Raw genomic sequence first — 6,949 nt, 5'->3', positions numbered from 1 at the left:
TAATGTCGCCAATACAAATTTGTGCAGTTATTTGGCCAATAATCCCCAGGGAACCCCCATTCGCCGCAAAGCAAGGGACGGAGAACGGGGTGAGTGCCTGACATCTCTTTGGTAACACGTTGTATATGAGGTCTGAAATTATAGTAGCCGAAGCTCCCGTATCGACCAGCAATCGAAATTGAATTCCCTCAATATCCCCGAGAATAACCGACGAGCCCGTCGCCGCGGCCACGACCCTGTGGGCCAACTCGGACCACTGAACAGCGCGAAGTGGCCCCCGAACATCAGCCGCGTTCCGCTCCCCCCCCCTCAACGCAACGCGATTTAGTGGCGCGCCGATTGGCGGTGTATGCGGTGTATGAGATGCGGGCAGGGACCGTGTGCGTGAGGTGTCGCGACATGCCTGGGGTTCTTGTGGAGCGGCCGGTGGACGGGCGGACGATGGTGGACGACCCGGAGCTCGGCGCCGGGGTGCTGGGCAACCCGATGCCAGGTGACCCAGCTGGCCACAGTTGTAGCACGTGACGCGAGCCCACGCCCGCGGGGATCCGTGTCTCCTCCGGGTTTCCCCTTGGCGAGGCCGGTCGGCCCCCCTCCAACTGGCGGCCCGCTGCGACGCGAAGGCCTGGGTATCCGGGACCTCGTCAACTCTTGCAGCGGCGCACGCCGCCACCTGCCCATCCCGCTGGAGGAGCAACTCTGTGTGTAAGTAATGTGCCGCCCCCAGCGAGGAAAGGTTAGCTTCATCTTTGACGTGGACGGCAATCCTCAGTTCCCGAGCCAGCAGCAGCAACTTCTCAAGCACTATGGAGTCCAGGCCCACATCGTCCATTCGAGGATAGGCCGCTTGAGCCAACGCCATCAGTGCACTCTGATAGGCGAGGGGTGTCTCGTCCGCCTCCCTCCTCCGACTGGCGAAACGATGTCTTGTTTCGGATGGAGGTCCATACACTAAGGCCATCCGATTGAGGGCCTCCTGCAAGGTGGAGCGCTCCCTCCGTGGAATAAGGAGGAACGTGGCCAAGGCCACGTCGTCCAAGGCGGAAGGCAGGGCTCGGAGAGCGATGTCGGCAGACCACCCAGCCGTCTCGGCATTTGCCACGAAACGGCGTGAAAAAGCAGCCCAGTCCCCCCCCTTTGCCGCGAAAACCTGCAGCGAAGGCAAGCGCTGTTGCAGCGCCGGGATGTAGTCCCCCCTTGAAGACAGCAGCGTCCCAAGTGCAGTATTTGAAGCATCTTCCGGCGGCAAAATATCCGACCAAATCGGCGGGCACCTACCCGAAAACTCTGCTTCTCCCGATGTAAGGCCGCCGATGCCGGATGTGACGCGAGTCACCTGTGCCCCATGACCTCCTGGGCGGGTGACGTCATTTCCCCCGGAAGCGGTGACCCCCCCGGCGGAAGTGACGTCATCTCCGGCGGCCGCATTCCCAGCGGAAGTGACGTTTCCCCCTCCGGAGGCGATGTCAAAATTTTGCGCGGGAATGGCGCGTTTCTCGGCGGGAACCCGTCCCATCCTCCGGCCTGGTTCTCCACCCGGTGCTCCCGCTCCCCCCAGCGTGAGCTCGTCGAGGATGGAGGCAGCGGCATGGAGGAGATCGGCCAGCCGGGCATGGGCCGACTGGATCGCCCATCCCGACGTCGGCGGACTCCTGGAGGGCCCCGGAGAACCCGAGCCCGCCCCTGCAGACCCGTCCCCCGGAAATGGCGTTCCCGACTCCGGCTCAGCGTCGCCCTCGACGTCCTTCTCCTGGCCCCTGGTGAGCGCTTTCTGTCTTGTTTCCATGTTGGCGAGGTTCGTTGGCCGCTTCTGACACCAGTTGTAGTATTCTTGAATGAGGCAGAGACTTCGTAGAGGCCACACGCTTTTATTCCAATAACACTAGTCCTCCGGACTCACTGGGGGAACAGCCCAACCACACAACCTAGGGAGGTACAGCCTCCGGCTCTCTTCTCCTTACTCCCCTTCCCTAGCCTACAGCTACCCAGTTACTCTCCTTCCCTAGCCTATAGCTACTCAGCCCACTCAGTCCCAGCGGGGCGGCATCCTCGAGGCTTGGGGGTCCAGGATCTCCGGCCGCACCTCCTTCAGCTTCTCCTGAGATTGACCCCCTCCGCTCTCCGGGAGCCGTCTTATATCTCCTCCCTCTGAGGGGCGGGGGTGTCTCGGGGCCCTGGCTCTTGCCAGCCCCCTCCCCTCAGAGCGGTTCCAACCACCTCTCGTCCCTGCCGGTCCGGACCGGTCCAGACCAGTACGTACCTCTCCCCTAGCTTGTGTGACCTGTGTGACCTGTGTCAACCTTGGTGTCAACCTTGACCACGACACGTAGACAACGGTGCGAATCGAGGTGCAGACAGTGGGAGTGAGCCTGTTGCTTTCTCAGCTAGCCGGAAGACCTCCTCTGTCAGCCAGGGTCTCTGGTGTGGTCTGAACCGCATACCTAATGCAGCCTTTGCAGTGACATGAACCACAGTCCTGAACCTCACCAATTTCCATTGGCATTCGGAGGGGGGCAGTGCCGGATTATCCTAGTAGCAGAAGTAGCACTTTCAAGGGCCCCACGCTAACTGCTTTCAAGCTATCAATTCAGGTTTAGTGATTCTGTACTTGCTCTATTAATATAGTACTATACTGCCTTCGACTTTTATGAACTACTGGGTGTTTAAGGTTAGCGATTTGTCGTATTATCTGGCTGTATATCAAATGAAAAAATACAATTACTTTACTGTGCAAATACAATTTTTTTTTATATTTACGTTTTCTTTTATTTAGGGCCCCTTTATAACATATGTTACAGGACCCGCACTAGCTTAATCCGGCACTGGGGGGGGGGGGGGGGCGATGCAAACCCGTGCTGCAAACGATAATTACATTTTCATCAGCTAATCAAGACCAGGCAATTTTGGGTTTGAGCAGGGTGCTAGGTGGGTGCCCATCACCGCAAAGAATATCAGGCCCATCTTACAGCTGACAAGCCAAATGTCAGTGGGCAAATCCGCTCCACGGAAGGTTCTGGTGTCAAGGACATCGGCCCACATTCACGCTTCCATCACTATAGATTCCGGCAGATGTTCTTGCTTGAACCTGACAGCCATCAACGATGTTGTGTGGTTGCGCAGATGCCCGCAGAGCGTGTTGGTAATCACAAGCCCATGGGCTGGAGAGATGTCGAACAGCTTCCTACCGTTTGTTATTGACGTGATCTGGTTCATGCCTTCCAATCACTCCAACTTGTACATTCAAGTCACCCAACACTTCTTCTTGGTTCTTTCGGTAAAGTCACGTAGAATGGAAATAATAAAATAATAAAAATAAAACATAATAAAATAATTCTCACGACGTTTCGGCCACAACGCAAGCAGCCGTCCTCAGAAGAACAGGTCTGTCGAGAAGACAGAGTTTGAATGACACACCCCAGGCTTGGAGCGTCTATTTAAGCTGGGTTGGAGGGGGGGGGGGAGAGCGCCTCCCCCCCCTCCAACACTTTCAATAGCACAGAGGACAGGTCAGCTTGACTACATCCCTGCACTGATGTTCGTCTTTGGTGGAGGCATAAGCCACTACCACCATCACCACCAATTCCCCGCCTCCCATTGATGGAAAGAATAACCCATAGTATCCTTGGACTCAGTTTCCCAGACAAGTTATACTCACAGTAAGCCCCGGGCACTTCGTTTACTCACACAGGCTGTGTAGCCCGTTGGAGCGACCGGCTGAACATATATTTTCGTTAATAGTACTCCCAGGATCTTCTGTTCTCTACGGAGGCACTGTGTTTTTTTAATTGTCCCTCCATGGGATCAATTCGCTAATGGGCAACAACACCACTGGTCTCACCACATCCACCTTCCCCCAGCCTTATTGGCAATTACGCTAAGAAACAAAGGAGCAATAATGGCAATGGGCGCACACTCCACCAGTCCAACCGCATGCACGTGCTCCTCAGCCTGCCTTGCAATTCCACGCAGTTAATGGGGTAATTGGGATTTTCGGCTGAACATATTTTGGGAGTGCAACCTCTTCTCGACAATTATACTTAACCCCCCCCACCCCAATGGCCCATCTTGTGTAGGCCATTGTTCTCACGGCGAGGTGCCAACATAAGAGAACCCCGTTCATTCAGCTTGTATTCAGTTTCCTTAAAAGGCACCCGGTACAGTTAACGACACCGGTCTACAACACCCTGGATGATTACTGGGTTGCTTCTAATAGCCAGCTCGAGGACCACGGATGCTGAAACCGTGTCTATTGTTATTTCACTTTTAGGGCATTGATATGACGAATGTATTGAGTTTTTGTGAGGTGTGCTTATGCACCACCGCCAATGCGATATTGCAGATGCACGTTTTTTTTTCGCTACAGTACATATCGCCCATAAAGCAGCATCGTAACTCTCATCCATGAAGCAGCGTATGGTTGAGCCACTCTAAAGTGGAGCGTGTGCGGATGCATGCAGTGTACACGGAGCCGAGGAACCGCAATGGGACACGGGGAGCCCTGGGTCTCTCAATCAAGAGGCAACAAAAAACCGCTTGCGTCGCTTGCCACAAAGCCCTCGGCTAAACAATACAGATATAATATATTAGGTGCAAATTTTTTTTTTATTTTAATGCACACACTTTTATTTGCACTCAAAAGTAGAAAATAAATTATTTGACCCCAGAGTTAATCAAATTTGATGTGCTGAATAAAAGTGAGTGGTTTCCTTTCGATGTGATTAACTTTCTTTATGCAAGCCGTCCACTTTTATTCGGCACATCAAATTGTATTAATTTTGGGGTCAAAATATTTTTCTACTTTTGAGTGCAAATAAAAGTGTGCATGGAAAAAGTTTGTTTACCTAATTTATGACACAATTATATATTAATCTTGTATAAATTATTTGTATATGTACTTAATTCTAACATCTCACTCCAGACAATAACAATAGTTCATTTGTCTGGATAATTGTAATATATTTGAAATTGTGCAATAACATTTTCAGTTAAAAAAAGAGACCCAGGAAAGGCACCGATTCTTTGAATTAAATCTTGAATCCTCACGCGATAGGAGTCAGTGGACAAAAATTCAGCTCGTTAGGCTTCATAGATCTGAATATATCAAGCGTCAAAGATTTTAAAAAATATAAAAAGGGCAAGTTCAATAAAAGTGTGTAAAAAAAAAAGTGTGCGATACGGTGGCACCGTTTGTTCATTGGCAGCAGGGGACACCGAGACATGAAACTTGGCCAACAGCGATTTTTATCTTCAGGACTGACGGATAGAAGTGACCTGCGGAAAGGCATGGCCGAGTTGAAGCTAATTAACGGAAAGGTGGGTGTGGTTGGTGGTGTGCGCCTGTAACCGAGCAACTTAAATAAGCTGCGATGGTAGATCGTCCCGAGATTGGGCGTGCAAGACACAAAGGCACAGGCCAGGGAGGTGGTGTTTCGTTTTAAGGTGTGAAGGATGTTAAAGCTGCAGCCCGATAATTTCCTCCCAGCGTCGCATTTCCCAAGTCCTTGCTCAATGCAAGAGAATCATACTTTAATATCGGTTTTTGCGGGCTGCTTAGTCTTTTAGGTCTGTGCTCAGCAAATCAAACCAAACATACCTCACATGTATGACTCACAGCTTGCATGTGGGGTACACACACGTATAGACTGAAAACTTGTAATACATTTTACACCATGCCTGCTCGTTGGTCATGAACCTCAAGGAGTCATGTCCAATTGCTCAATAATAAATTGGTGAATCTGGACACAGACCACACGTGGTCAAATCTGCGAGGACGTATCCTGGGTTATAACATTTCAGACTTGTTTAGTAATGTCGGTAATGGCTGGCAACAACTTCAGGTATCTGCCTGCACGCCTTCTCTGGCTTTCACCAATGTACACGGGCAAGACAGTTTCTGCTGAAGATAAAGGCACACCACATTGATCATGGTAAACATTCACTCACATCTCACTTAGTCCCTGCGCAAAAGTGGGGCTTGGTGTGTGTACGGTATGTGCAAGTTCTGCAGCAGCTGGGATGCACATATTTGTTTTACCAGTCACAACGCTGCTTTCGATGATGTCTGCTGGAAGAACAACAAATGCTCTCAGAAACCAAGTTCTGGCAGCATATGCATAATCTACCCACCGTTGAATTCCATTACACCAGACTGCCGTGTGCGGTGAAATATTAATATTGTGAGAAAATAAATACATTATAGATCGCATGGGGTGAGCAGCTAAAAGTATTTTTGGATCACTGGGGCTATCGTATGCATTTTCAAGATGCAGCTTAACGGAGCGAGGTTGAATGGGTGAGTGGTCTTTAATAGTTGTTTTATAGAAAAGACAAGCTAAGCTTTCCTTGTACAGTAATTTAAACAAGTTCAGGATGGACAGCAGTAATGTTCGTAACTGCACGAACATTTGCTCAATTTTAGGTCATACGCTACTCTTAACGGTAATATTTAGTACATTCTTGAAAACTGGGATGTCATCAAAGTCCATTATTTAACCAGCATTTCCTCGGGTTGTGTAGTATTTTTACATGAAGCTGATCTTATTTGCGATTTCAATTTTTTGCAGTTAATGGCATACAAAGGTCAAAGATACCAGTGTCCGTATGTTGATAATTCTCTTGCAGATATAAGCAGAGGTTTACAAAAATCAAACCATAAAGCTTCAGCCCTGACCCAGTTGCAGATGAAACACAAAACAAATCCAGCCACCCAGGCCGATAACAATTATTACGAGTTACTGTAAAAATTCAAGACACTACAGCAGCCAAATATTACACTCGACTGAAGAGCACAATACGTGCATCAATACACATGTTTGGAGAATGACTATTAGCCATGATTTGTGAGCAGCCCCAATTCTGCCAACTCCAGCTCAACCTAAGATCCCATCAGTTCCCGTGACACTTAGCGTGGAAAATTGGCCACGAGATGTTCAGCAGGTTGTCAAGTTCG

Source organism: Lampetra planeri, chromosome 29, assembly GCF_965212315.1.
Source record: "Lampetra planeri chromosome 29, kcLamPlan1.2.h2, whole genome shotgun sequence".
Taxonomy (NCBI): domain Eukaryota; kingdom Metazoa; phylum Chordata; class Hyperoartia; order Petromyzontiformes; family Petromyzontidae; genus Lampetra; species Lampetra planeri.
This window is presented reverse-complemented; position numbering follows the sequence as displayed.